Source organism: Canis lupus, chromosome 12 (assembly GCF_003254725.2).
Source record: "Canis lupus dingo isolate Sandy chromosome 12, ASM325472v2, whole genome shotgun sequence".
Classification (NCBI taxonomy): Eukaryota; Metazoa; Chordata; class Mammalia; order Carnivora; family Canidae; genus Canis; species Canis lupus.
The window spans coordinates 9,498,023-9,511,905 of record NC_064254.1 but is presented as its reverse complement, the minus strand read 5'-3'; the positions used below and the strand labels follow the sequence as shown (position 1 = coordinate 9,511,905).

The following is a 13,883-nucleotide window of genomic DNA, read 5'->3' as shown; positions in this document are numbered from 1 at the left end:
TCTTGGGTGAAGGATGCTAAGTCAGGAACATAAATGACAATAGCTATGCTTCCACAGTTGACTGGATTATAAAACAAACCACATACTTATGACTATATACTCCAAACAATACATAAAAGAAAGCAGGAAGAGATACTAAGAAGTGGTGTGAAAGCAGGAAGTCTACTCTGTCCATTTGGGAGCTTGGGATGGTGATTTTTCCTTACCTTGATTCTCCTTAAACACATTTTTATTTTACAACCAATCACTTCTAGTACAAGGTCTGGAGTTTGAGTGCCAGGGTTAGGATGCTGGCTCTGCCACCTGCCAACTCTGATCTAGCAAGTTATACAGCCTCTCTGTGCCATGGTTTCCCTATCTGTAAAATGGGAATAACACTACATGCCTCATAGGGTTTTGTGAGAATTAAATAAAATAACCATTATTCAGGCAAAGAGGAGTGGCTGGCACACAGTGTGCCATACGTGTTGCCTGGGAAGCCTGCTGTTATATGCCTGATGGGAAGAGAAGAGGTGGGGCTGGGGGTGCAAGATGGTCCCGTGAAGCACTGGCGGGGGGCGGGGGGTGGCGGTGTGCTGGGGCAAGTGCCTGGGTGGAGTGAAGAGTTCTGATCCTTCCCAGGTCCCATCGGACACTTGCCACAGCCCACAGAGTTTCTGCTTCAATACTACCCTTAGGGTTTGGGGATTCCTTACAGGAGGCAAAAGCCAAGGGAACTCAATGGCATTGGTCCACTATCCACTGCCCATTGAGTCAAAGCAGCTCGATTCCAACTCTGGTTGACTATTTTCTTTCTTGTTCTTCATCAGTTCCTAGAGATCATTTAGCCCTGATTCTCCCATTTTAGAGATGGAGAAGCTGAGTCCCAGAGAAAGGAAAAGCTGCGCAAGGTCACACTAAGGAACCAGAATCCAGATCCTCTCCCTTCCCTTCTGGTGCTCTTTCTCCCACACTATCCCACAAGCCCAAGGCCTCTTAACTCTGCATTTGCCAGGGTGGTTCTCCCCGACTGAAAATCCCCACCTAGCTGGCCCTGGTTACCTTGGCCTTCCCTTTGCCAGGTGCTTACTGAACCTCAGACTGAACCAGAAAATTTGTCCCAGAATGGCATTCAGGCCAGTCTCAGAGAGGCCCCTCTGTACAAAGGAAGGGGCCTGGGATGTGGAGTCAGGTGATGTGGTCTGCAATCCCAGGCCATCCATTCAGAGCTTCAAACTCTTGGAGCCATCATGTTCCCCATATAGGACTTAGTGTCTTTGTTGGTAAAATGGGGATGATGATCTATTTCATGCAATTGTTGTGAGGAACAAGTGAGGTAGCATTTGGGAATGCTCTTTATAGACTGCAAGGCACAGTGCCAGAGTTGGTTTGTGTCCTTTCTCTCTGGGAAGAGACTGCCTTCTCCTTCCCTCCCTTCTCCCTACAATATTTAGCGGAGGGCTAGGTGGTGCATAGGGATACTCAGGGAGACATCTCTGTTGATTGAATATGATCTCCCAGGACCCTCTGACCTGTGGATGCCTCAGACACCCAACCCCAGACCTGGTGTTGAGGCAAGAAGGTGAGGCTGTGAAGGGAGCCCATGGGAGTAAACAGAGGGCTTGCTGATGAAAAGTAAACTGGATTTAGAAAACATACTCGAGCTAATGGCTGTAGGTGGTGTTAGTCATGCTGTTAAGGAATTTGGGAATACATATGCATACTAATAGGGATTTATTTGGGCTGCTTCTTACTCTAGCACTTGGGAAGGGAGGAGGGGTAGAGGGTACTGCAGGATTAAGATACTGGTCTTTGACTCCAGAAAGTACACTCCTGGTTGGGGTTGGGCCTCAGCTATGATGATGCATTTGCCCAAGTTCCACAGGCCTGTGGGATAAGCTGGGGTCAGGCTGGCTGTTGGTCCTGGGGGAAGCAGAGTGAATGGGGTGCTGAGAATTTAGGAGTGGTTCCCTGCTTCCAGCCCCTTAGGGTGATAGACTATAGTGGAGGGGGATCTCATGTCTTTATGAGTCTGTGCGCCAGTATCTATCTTATTCCCCTAGCCCACAAAGTCACTCTTTAGGCCACGATGTGCCATGGGAGACTCTGAGAAGTGTCTAGTATATTCTTGGGATTACAGATTGTACCTCTTTCATGGAGCAGGCTCCACGGTCCCTACCCTGTGACTTCATAGGCTCAGGTACCTGGCTCTGTCCTGCCATCTAATCTGAATCCCTCACTGCTACTTACACGGGTTTCTTCTCTCTTTTTCATGCTTGGTGGGTAGAGAGAAGAGAGGCTCCCCATGGTTCTTTGCATGGGGGCCCTTCTATTGGTTAGGAATGCCTAGGCCAATGTGGCCTTCTCTTCCTCATGCTGGAGGCCTCCCTGCTCCAGCCCCTCCTGAGAATTCTTCTGGTCAGGTGCTGTGATCCTACCCAGCAGGGGGGTATGGGAAACCAGCCATGTGCCCAGAAGGGTGCTGGTGGTGGTGGTGGTGGTGGTGGTGGTGGTGGTGGTGGTGGTGTGGTGTTGGTGCCTAGAGTCCAGCCAGAAAGCCAGGGGCTGCAGATAATAAGGTGAGGCTGGTCACAAGTGCCCAGCAGAGCAGGGGAAGATGAATCATGGCTGCAGGTCAGGGGGAGCTTGGGCTAAATACAGTTTGGGCTATTGGAGCTATATCCAAGGGCACAGTGTGGCTCTGCTACGCAGCATGAGGCCCAAGGCACAGTCACCCTCTGCCACACAGAGACATAGAGAAAGAGCGAATGAGAATATCCTTAAGCACCTGCTGCGAGCTCTCTGGACTCTCAAACTGAAACAAAGTAGTATGTACCAAGAGCCTGAAATATATTCATGCCCTTTGGCCCAGTAATTCTACTTCCAGGAATCTAGTGCAAGCAGAGACACAACAAGAATGTGGGTGGAGAGTCAGACACAAAGATGTCCATTACAGGGTTATTTAGAAGAGCAAAACTGTGAGAAGTAGAAGAATCCCAATGCCCATCATTAGAATGGCTTGTGTACCAGCTTTCTCTTCTCTTTGTTCCTTCAGCCCTACTCCCACCCTACCTTTTTGGGAAGCCCTGGCTCTCCTCTGTGGTCAGCAATCAGTAAAAGCGGCCAGGTAGTTGGCCCAACAGTACCCCTATCCAGCCCTTCTGGGTTTGCTCAAGTAATCAGAAAAATCCACCATCATTCACCTTTCCATTATTGAGATGCAGATTATATTCTGGGGGTTTTCCACTGTGAATGGTGACTGCAGACTGACTTTCTCTTGGCCTCCCAAGGTACATCTGGGTCCCCACCCTGCTCCAACTGCTGAGGTCACTCAGGGGTTCCTAGAGCTGGGCAGCTGTATATGAAGGGAACTCCTCTGAGGGGAAGGGACTGATATATGGCTTGTTAATACAAAGCCATCGTGAGCATCCAAGAACCTGACTCCTAGTCCCATGCTTAGCGGATAGGTGAGGCAGACATAATTTGAAAAAAAAAAAAACAAAAAACAAACAAAAAAAAAACACTTGTCCTCAGAATTACCCAAAGTGCAAGAAAGGAACCATTCATTTAAATAAATTCCATGCATATGCATTAAAAAAAAGACATGAAATTATCCAAATCCTGGCTCTTCATGAAATGTCCATTCCCTTCTCCGAACTGCAAAAAACTTTCTGATGAGGCATTGGGTTCACTTTGGAGCAGGGATTGGGGCATCTGTCCAGAATCCCTGGGTGCACTGGCCCCTCCTCCACACCATCCTAATGCTTTAGGGGTCTCCAAGAGTAGCTCCATCTCGCTCTGGTGCAGCTGGGTCCTATCCCTGCCACTAGATTTTGGTTTTCTCATGGGTGACTGTAGGGTAGAGAGGTAACCTAGCCCTCTGCCCCGTTCTCTTGGGGCAAGTCAGAGACTTGAGCCTGGGGTATAGTTCCTCCTTCCAATCCTAAACTCCCTCCCGGGAAGCCCCTACCTGTGGTGTGCAAAACCACAGGTAAGCAAGGGAACAAACTCTGGCCAGTGCTCATCTCCCCCTCCTTGGTCTTTCCCCCTTCCTCCTCCCTTCCCCCTCTCCTTTCTACCCCCTATCTCCTTTTAAGCACCTCCTCCTTCCTCTCCTTCTCATTTCTCCTCTTCTCTATCTCTACCCCCTGTGTCTGCCCTTCTCTTTTGTTAAGCCAGCACACTCTGATATACCTTGACTTTCATCCTGGTCATGCCCTTCTCCCCATCCCCCTCCCTCCCCAGGCTTTCCAGAATCTCTGCCAGGAAAGGCCTGTTTTTCAGGGTCTGCAGTAGGCTGATCTGGCAGTTTCCTCGGATGCACGCATGGAGAGGGTGCCCAGAACATGGGCCTCGGTGCCTGGGCTTCTGCCAATCTGTACCCACCTGTGTGCACAGACAGGTAGGAGGCAGGGTCTTGTATTACAGATTTATCCAGCTGAGCCAATCCTGGGCTGCAGAGACACATCCACATGCCACACGTGCCTCCCCGTGGGTATCTAGGACAGGTGCATGGAAGGTGTGAGCCACTAGGAGAGAAGAGCTGGATTGAGACATTTCCCCTGCCCCTGGATCTATAACCAGCTAGAGTACAGGCAGGAATCTCAAATTTTTTCTTTCTTTCTTTCTTTTTTTTTTTTTTTTCAGTGGGACAGGTGCATGTACCTCTTGGGAAGCCCAGTAAAGCAGAGCCCAGTCCAGCCCTGCCAGGAACTGGTTGTTGATCCTAGTGGGGTGGACGACGAGAGCCGGGCCGGACCCAGACCCTCTGCGCTAGGCCCGCGGTCGGCCTGGGGTAGGGAGGCCCTGGCCCGTGCCGCCCACAGGTCGCTTCAGTCTGTTGGTCCTCGGCTCCCTGCGCCGTCAGACCGGGGTTGCCGGGCGGATCCGACGAGGCCGGAGTTGCAGAGGTGCTGCGCGGACGGCGGGCGCCACGGCACAGCTCACGGAGCCCGCGGTACTCACGGAAAGTCTAAGTCCGTGTGTGCGTGTCCCCGGCGCTCGTTCGTCCCGGGTCCCCCGCCAGGATGCGGGGCCGGCGGCTGGCCGGCGCGGGGCGGGGCGGGGCGGGGCGGGGCGGGCGCGACGGCCCAGCGCCCACCCGAGCCGGGGCCCGCCGGCGGGGGTCGGTCCTGCGGGCGGCGGGCCGAGGGCTGAGGGCCGAGGGCTGCACGGCGCGCTCCGCACGGGAGGCGGCAGCACCGGCGGCGGCGGCGGCAGCGGCCTCGGCGCGGTCCCGGCCGCCGGCTCGCCTTGCGCAGGGGCCGCCGCGCCCGCCCTCCCGGCTTCCGGGGCTCGCCGCCCGCCCCCCCCGCCTCCCTCCCTCCCTCCCTCCGCGGCGGAGCCCGCTGGCCGGCTCCCGGCGTCTCCGCGCCGCCCGGGGGGACCGCGAAGCCCTGCGGACCCGCGGCGGTGTAGGTCGCGCGGAAGGGGCTGCGCTGGGGCGGCGGGCCCGGGGCCTGCAGCTCCGCCGGCCGCCACTGGGGGCTGCGGCGCGGCGAGCTCGGCGGGGACGGGGCGCGCGGCCCGGGGCTCCCGGGCGCCGCCGGCCCCGCGCTGTCCCCGCCGCCGGCCCGGCTCCCTCCCGGGTGTGCGCGTGCGGTCGCCGCGCGCGTGTGTGTCCGGGGGCGCGCGTGTGTGCGCGCGCGGGGGGCGGCGTGCGCTCGGGGAGTGCGGGGGAGTGTGTTTGTGTGTGTGCGTGTGGGTGTGAGTGCCTGGCTCGCTCTCGCGGAGACACACACGCGCGCGCGCACACGCACACGCACACACAACCCGGCTGGCTCGTCTGAACTTGAAGACACCCCACATTCCAAGATGCCCCAGGCCCCTGGGAATGCCCGGGGTTGCTCGATCTGGAGAATCCTACCGGCGTCTTCCTAGGGGGGAATTATCTTTTCCTTGTTGTTGTTGTTGTTGTTGTTTTAACCTGGAGGAGAAGAGAACAAGTTGTGCTTTTTCCTCCCTTCTCTTCGCTGAATGCCATGGATATAACAGAATAAGCGGCTCAGGGATCTCCCCGCGCGGACGTCCGAGGCCACCATCTGCCTGCGTTCGCCGGAGCCGGAGGGCTTAGCTCGAGCCCGTCTCGGGCGGGGAAGGATGCGTGGCCGAGCCGGGGAGCCCGGGCGCCCCGCGGAGCCGGCCTCGGAGCCTCCCAGCCGGGGGTAGATGCTGCCTCGCCCAGGTGAGTGGCCGCCGCCGCCGCGTCTCCGCGATCCGGGTGTTTGCGGGGAGCTCGGCGCGGGGCCGAAAGCGCCCCCGGGGGCGCGGGGGAGGACCGGGAACTTTGCATCCCTTTCTCTTTCACTTGAGCACTCCCTCACCCAGGCACTCCTGCGGGCACTTTCTCTTTTCGCCCATCCTTTCCTTTCCGTTCTCTCATTCCCCGGGAGTGGGGGGTGAAACTCTGGCGAGCAGCGGGGAGCGTGGGTCCGTGCGAGGCCGGCGAGCCGGAGGGGGAGACGGCAGCCTCAGGTGTACCGCAACGTTGAAAGCAGCAGGAGAACTTTGCCGCCAGACCACTCTGTTGCATCTCCCCGGAGGAGAGGCCTGGCTCGAGCTGTCGCTGGGGGCTGGGTCGGACGCCAGGGCTCCCTGCGCTCCGTGGGCTGGGTGGGGTGGGGTAGAGCTGGGTTGGGTGCCGAGGGGTTGCTTCAGCGCTCGTGGAGGGAAGGCAGGCATCGTTGCAGTTTGGGGAGGCAGGGGGGGCAGGCTTAGGGCCCTGTCCTGGCCTCAGGCAGAAGGCGGGGAGATCAGGGGGGTTGTGTGTGAGCAGCTAGGGGCATCAGAATGGCATGATGAAGCAATATGGAAACTGGCATTAACCAAGCCTGGTTGGTAGGTCTGTCTCCCACCCAGCCCTACCCGGGTTCTGAGGTTGGCCTGAGTGGGGAGGAAGGAGAGGGATGGACTGCTCTGTGCTCCAGCACAGACCCCAGGTAACGCCGCCCGGGAGGTGTCCTGCTCCTCTTCCCCTCACCCCAGTACAAAGGACATAGGCAGCAAGTTCAAGGGAGATCAAGCCCCCCGAAAGCCAAAGCCTGAGAAAGAATGAGGAGTGAGCCTGAGCAGAGACTGCAGAGGGACAGAGCCAGGCTGACAGCAAGTGCACACTGGGAATCACAGACACCACAGACAGACAGACAGATAGACATTTGGTGGGGAGAGGGAGCTGGAGTCCAAGGCAAGGCTGTCGATGCCGACCCCCTGCCTTCCCACAGTGTGTGTGTGTGTGTGTGTGTGTGTGTGTGTGTATGGGGGGTGGCGCTGTGGCTGCAATGGGCTGATTGGCCTTGTGGGGCTGGGGGAAGGTGCAGGCTGCTTCTGGAAACTGACCCCCGCGTTGGGGAGGAGTAAGGCTGGGGAGGGAACTGCCAGGCTCTGAGCTATGAAGTTCCAGGGAGCAGGCGTGAGGTTCTGGGTGGGCTGTTGTTCATACGGGGGGATGGGGAGCCCTTTGGAACTAATGGTAGGAGGCTGAGGGAGGGCACTGTGCAGAGACTGGGAGTGTGGGTCCCGGGTCTTGAGGTCTTGGGGTTGTTCCCCCCAGGCTGGTTGCCACCCTTGGCTTCATAGAGTCACACACATGGTGGAACCCAGCCAGCTTGGGACTTGCGTGTGGGGTACTCTGGAGGCTGAAGAGGGTCAGGCTTGCACAGGAAAGCTCCTGAGGGCCTCCTGGTCTTGGAGCTGTCAGCCTCCACGGACCACACCGGCTGCCGGACTGCCCGGCTGCCCGGCTGCCCGGGCCCTTCTGCTGATGCTGGGATGTCGTCTTTCCCTTCTGACTCTGGCTGGGATGCTGCCTTCCGGCAGGCTCTCTCCTCCAGCTTCTCACATGTGTCTGCTCAGACCCCCTGCCCAGCCCTCAATTTAGAGTTTCTGGTCGAATTCCTGTTCAGGAATATGGTTACTTATCTTCCTGCCGTCACCCTGGGGAATACAAACAGCAAACTTGGCATTTGGGTCTCAGCCTCTGGCGCTGCTTCTGCACGAGGTCGGCTCCCAGCTGCAGCTCCTGGCCGGTTGGACTGGACAGGGTGCCCGCCTGGCGGCTGCTGGGCCTCAAATTCCCTGCTTCTCTGAGGCACCAGTTTCTTCCCCAGGCCCAGACATCTGGGAAGCTGGGGAGTGTGGCCTTTGAAAGGGTGAGCCGGGAGCTTTCCGGAGGCTAGACTGAGGAGGGGTTGGATGGGGTGGGAAATGCAGATAAGGTAGGTGGCGCCACTGGGGAGATTTGGCAGCCTTTTGGCCACCCAAGCTCTGGTTTGGCTAGAGTGGGAATCCGCTTTCTTGGCTCAGCGGCAGCTCTGAAGTAAAACCAAGGATCCAGAGGTTCTGGGCCCCAAGTGTCAGGCTTGTCCAGTCTCTCCAGCCAGCAGATAGAGGAGGGCCTTTCCGAAGGGAGGAAAGGCCTGGGCTAAGGTGGAGATGAGCACCATTATTGGTATGGGGGGGGGGCGGGGCATTCTATCTGATGGGGGGTGGGCCGCCAGACTGAAAACAGAGATGAGGAGCAAAATACCCACCAGAGATAGCCAAGTGGAATTGGACCCCTGACAAAAGCAACAATTTGAGTGTTTTGTGATTTTCCTTGGGACACTATTGATGTTTTTAGGGCCCAACTTATTTGAAGGGATAGAGTTGGTGTTTAATGGAATGGAACCTTTACCTAGAGGCCCTGGGTTCAAATTCTGACTCTGCCACAACTTCGTTAACTACTGGAGCCTCTGTGTTCTCCTTTGGTGAAAGAAAATAATAGTACCTTCCTCGCAGATGTGTTACAACCTCATATTTGTCCCTGTGCTCCCCAAGCCCCTGTTCAGATCTGGAGGAGGGTTTGGTTGGAGGGGAAATGGGCCCTCAGAGACATGAGGGTAATACCCCTAGCTTTCCCCAGCCAACTAGCAGCCAGGTTTTATGCCATCACCTGTAAACTGATCATTGAAAGACTCTAGAAAGCCCTCCAGAAAACTTCGGCAATTGATATTCGGAAGGCGAATTTCACCTCTGGGGCTGTGGCACCTGCTTCTCTCTCTTCCTTGTTTGCTGTGGATTTTTACAGTCATGCCCGTTTGCTCAGGAAGCACAGGCTCTGTGTTTTACAAGTGTCATCTGTCATCCTTCTCTACCCGAGGCTTGAGTGTGAAATATCTCCAAGAACCTGCCTGGCCCCTGCCTTCTCTTCTCTGCTTTTGCCTCTTGCTGTTCCAAGAATCACCTCACCAGGATAGTGTTGGGTCCAGACCCAGTGAGTGGGCACAGCTCTTGCTGAGGTCTGTACAGGGCCTATGATTTGACCTGGGTCCCATCCGCAGAGTTGGGGTCACATCCAGGCGAGGAGAGAGGCTCAGACCCAGTATGTATTTAGCAGGGTCTGACTAATAAACCAACTAGATTAGGAGTGGAGAAGAAGCTCTAACCATAATGGGCATGCCTAAGGAAAGGTATTTTCAGGGAGCAAGCAGTCATATATGAAGATGGGGACCAAGGAGATTAGCCATGTCCAGCCTACTCAGAGTCAGGGCTATCAGGAGGGCTCCTTGGAGGAGGTAAGGATTTCAGGAACAGCAAAAGCCCATAGAAGTCCATAGAAGGCAGATTTTGCTTTCTCTTATAGTCTTAGAGGTTATTGGGGATTCAGGAGGCTTCAGGAGTAGGGTACTGAACAAGCAGAATGAATATTCTGAGAAATTCTGTCAGGACCAGATCCTTGAAACAATTTCTTGGTTGCTTATTATGTGCCAGGCACGATGCTAAGAGCTTCATATTATTATCTCATTGAATTCTCCCAATTCTAGGAATTTGCCGCTATTGCTGCCTCTACCTTACAGAGGAGAACACTGAAGTTCAGAGAAGTTGGGACCTGCCAGGTCATTAATACATGACAAGAGTGGTCGCTTGACTCTCATGTCTATCTGAATTCAAAACCCACGCTCTGAACTCTTCTGTGCTGCCTTTCCCTGCAGGTGAGGCACAGGGCACCATGGGCCCATACCTCTCCAAGTCCTGCTGGCCTCCGGGGGAGGCTGGCTTCAGAGCCACCATTGCAGACCCTGTGAGCCCAGCCTGCTCTGTGGGCCTCTCTGCCCACTCACTCCCACTTGTTTATAAGCTCCCCTGAAACAGGCAGCACCGTCCTTGTGGGTAGGACCGAAGATGGGACCTTAGAATGAGCACCAGACAGAGAGTCAGGGGACTCAACTCTGCTGTATGTGTGACTTGAGCGAGGAGCAAATCTCTTTACGCCCTGGGGCCTCATTTCCTTACTGATGAATCGGGATGCTAATGCTTATGACATGTGTGAATGTACTTCATACAGTGAATAATAGCTTTGGCACTCGGGTTGTATTTGTGACCCCTTCCTAATTGAGACCAAGTAACTAAAATGTTACATGTAATACTTCTTAGGGAATAGAAGGTGGGCTCTAGTGTATCAGTTTCATATGGGACTAGGGTTAACCAATCAAGCCACAGCCCAGCCAGGTGGGCACTGTGCTTTTTGGGAAAAGGGAGGGTACAGAACCTGCAGAAGGGCATGTGGTCCAGAAGGGATCAGTGGCAGGCAGCTAGGAAGGGACACACTGACAAACACTTCGTTTACTTTTGTAATCCACCAGCTATCAGTGTAGCTTTGGCATTGGATTAGACAGAAGGCATTTTCCTTAAGCTGATGTTTCCAGACCTTCTTTTTACTATTCCCCTCTCCGAGGAGCCTTCTGAGGCATTTTTTCCCTAATTGCACCTCTGCATGCATTTTAATACCACAGGTATACTGTATACTGTATATGTGTTTATGCACTGCAGGTGTCTCTGTGCCTTATATACAAAAAGTAAATAAAATCTATTTCACCCCTCTCAAGAACAAATTTTTCCCCCTTGGGGGCGCTGTTGCCCCCGTTGAGAAATGCATGCTTTAGGGCTAACAGACCAGGATTAGAAAAAAAGTGTATTATAATGAGGCCGGGAGAATCCAGGAGGTGGTGAGGAAGGCAGATTCACTGTGACACGTCACTACTCCAGGTGTGGCCCATGGGCCAGAAGCATCAGCCTCTCAGGGAGCAGGCTAGCAATGCAAACCCCATCCCATCCCAGATCTCCTGAATAGGCATCTTTATTTTATCAAAAGTGGAGGTGGGGGCTGGGTTGGAAAAAACTAGCCAAACCCAAGGCTAGTCTTTGAACAGAAGGTCAAAAGATGAGAAGTAAGAAGGCAAGGAGCAGAGACAGCCATGTGCTGGGTCAGTAGTTGTTAAGCCATCTAGACCAAATGCAGCAGGCAAGTTTAAGGAGCAACATTGTCTCTATCTGTCGTGATCTATCATCTTTACTTTTTCTCAGCTGATTTCTATGCATTGTATCTGCAGAATGTATAGACAGGGTGGAGGTCCTGGAGAAGAGACACAAGGCTATACGTGGCCTTGCTTCCAAGCAACAGAAGGCCAGGATGCCTTGGGTTTGAACAGATCTGTGCTTGCTTTCTTGAGTGCCCCTAAGGGCCAAGGCTAATGGGGACCAGGTCAGCCTGAGGGACAGACTGAGACTGGAGAGACAAGGCTTAGGTCTTAAAACTGTGTCAAGCTGGATTAAGTAACTAAACTGAGCTCTTATAATTTATCAATCTGCATAGGATTGTCTGCCGTAGACAATGGGAATCCTTGCAGCAGTCCTGTAGGTACGGGGGCCACGCTGGGACATGAGAGGCTGCAAAATCCCAAAGTTGGGCTCTTTAGAGTTCAATGTGTTTATTATCAGCATGTCCAGCATTAGTCTATCCGCCGGAAGGAGCTGAGCGCCAGTCAGTCTGCCCAGGTGCATCCAACAACATGAGAAGCAGGATGCTGGGTGTCTCTCTGCCTCCCTTCCTCTGGGTCATCTCTCCCAACCCATCCTTTGTTCTATCCCACTCTGCCCTAGGCCAGCACACAGTGGTCTTCCTTCTTGTCTGAACTCAGATCCCCAATATCACTTTGGTCCTCCCATCTCTCCTTCCCTAAGACTCACTGCCTATTCCCTCCTCCAAAGCTGGTGCTCACCTCACCTACCCCTCCCAATCTAGTACCCCTGTTAAGGCAGCTTTACTAGAATAAACTAGGGGAGGGCATTTATTTTGGTTCCCAAGTAAGTCTGTGAAGGGGATTTACTTTGGTCCCCCAAAGGAGTCTGAGTACCTAGTATAGCTGACCCTGGAACAACAGGGACTCCAACTGTACCAGCCTGTTTATACGCAGATTTTTTTTCAATAAATGTGGTATAGTACTGTAAACATATTTTCTCTTATGAGTTTCTTAATAACGTTTTCCTTTCTCTAGCTTTACTGCAGGTATACAGCATATAATGCATGTAACATACAAATATATGTTCATCAGCCATGGATGTTATCAGGAAGGCTTCTGGTCAACAGTAGGCTATTTGTAATTGAGTTTTGGAGGTAGTCAAAAGCTGTACATAGATTGCCAACAGTGTGGCGAGAGAGTGCCCTTAGCCTGCATGTTGTTCAAGGGTCAACTGAGGCTGTAAATGGGGTCTTGCTGTTACATGACTCTCTCTGGTACTCAAAATGAGTGACATATGGTCACTCAGCCTGTAGGACTTGGAGGAGCTGGGGAAGTGAGCTCAGCTCAGGATCCAGCTTAGATCTCAGAGTCTGATGAAAGAGAGATGTAGGAGTGTCCAGAATGATGGCCGTGAGGGTAAAGGCATTGTTGACTCTGAGCTCCTGGAACCCCCTGGAAATTCCCAAACAAGGGCCATAAGATGAGGCCCTGCCCTTCTAAAAAGATATTGAAGATTGCAGGGTGGGCAAAGTTGCTACCTCGATTCAGTGTCCTCCCCACCTTCCCCCCACACACATATAAAGGAGCCATCGTTACACCACATAGGTCCTGCTGGGGCAGAAAGGCAGGAGGGTGGATAGTGACTGGGGTCATGGGGTTAAAGGTTAGAGGTCCTCTTATAGCACAAACACCAGGGCTGGTCGTATCAGACTTCCCACTGAGCAGGGGAGCCTAGAATGAGTTTTCTCCATTCAGACCTGCCAAGATCTTGCCCAGTGACTTGGGCCGCCCATCTCCCTTTCTGTTCTTGCCTGTGTGATGAGGCCTGAGGCTCCTCTAGTCCCTTATGGTTTAGGTATTTGATCTTTTGATTTATAAGTCCCTGGATCTGCCCGAGTAAAGATACCTCTGCTGAGCCACCCAGGCTCTGGAAATGACTTGTCCTCCAGCTTCCTTCTCATGGGGAGCTCACAGATAGTGCTGACCTGACGTTTCCCTCTGCCCGCTGCCCTCTGCCTGCTGCCAACCTGCCCCAAATCCCGTTACTAGGTTACTGAGTTCAGTGCTGAATAACCAGGATGCCAGGGCTTCAGTGCGAATGCCAGTGCCTCCTTCCTCCCCTACTCCAGCACATGCATGCGTGCACATGCGTGTGCACACACACACTCTCTCCTGCATACTCACATGTGTACACACAACCACAAGCAGGCCTGCTTATATGCACACTTGCACATACACTCTCAAAACACTCATACATCTGCACACCTATGCATTCACACACATAAACGTATGTGTGTGCACATACAATGCCATACTTATATATACATACAAATGTGCACACACAGACACACCTGCTGTGCACGCATTTACATACATATCTGCACATGCACACATTCATACATGTTCACATTCCCACACTCGTACCCATGTACAGACATGCACATGTATAGACACACATTAGCATAAGCTCCCTTTGTCTACTGCTGCCACTTCTCCATCAAAGACACGGACACAGGCCATCCAGTGTTGGCAGAGCACTGGCTACTTGACAAAGAACATTTCTGTGCATGGTCTCCTGTAGTCCCTATGGGTCTCTGAGCTGGGCAGCACCTGGTTTTGCCCTCCTCC

The 13,883-nt window shown here is 53.7% G+C and overlaps 1 protein-coding gene and 1 long non-coding RNA gene across 2 annotated transcripts in view; one reads left to right on the top strand and one right to left on the bottom strand.

The window, feature by feature from the left end:
• LOC118350478 (uncharacterized) overlaps positions 1 to 5,032 on the bottom strand; it is a 35,369-nt gene extending 30,337 nt beyond the window's left edge. The window contains exons 1-2 of the long non-coding RNA XR_007401129.1: positions 4,645 to 5,032; positions 4,366 to 4,478 (exon numbers count right to left, since the gene is read on the bottom strand). This is a non-coding gene — a long non-coding RNA (uncharacterized LOC118350478). The remainder of the gene's footprint in view (positions 1 to 4,365; positions 4,479 to 4,644) is intronic.
• A 602-nt stretch (positions 5,033 to 5,634) lies between these two features.
• LRFN2 (leucine rich repeat and fibronectin type III domain containing 2) overlaps positions 5,635 to 13,883 on the top strand; it is a 181,589-nt gene continuing 173,340 nt past the window's right edge. Inside the window, 1 exon segment of the mRNA XM_025418689.3 lies at positions 5,635 to 6,163. The gene's annotated coding sequence lies outside the window, so the exon portion shown is untranslated.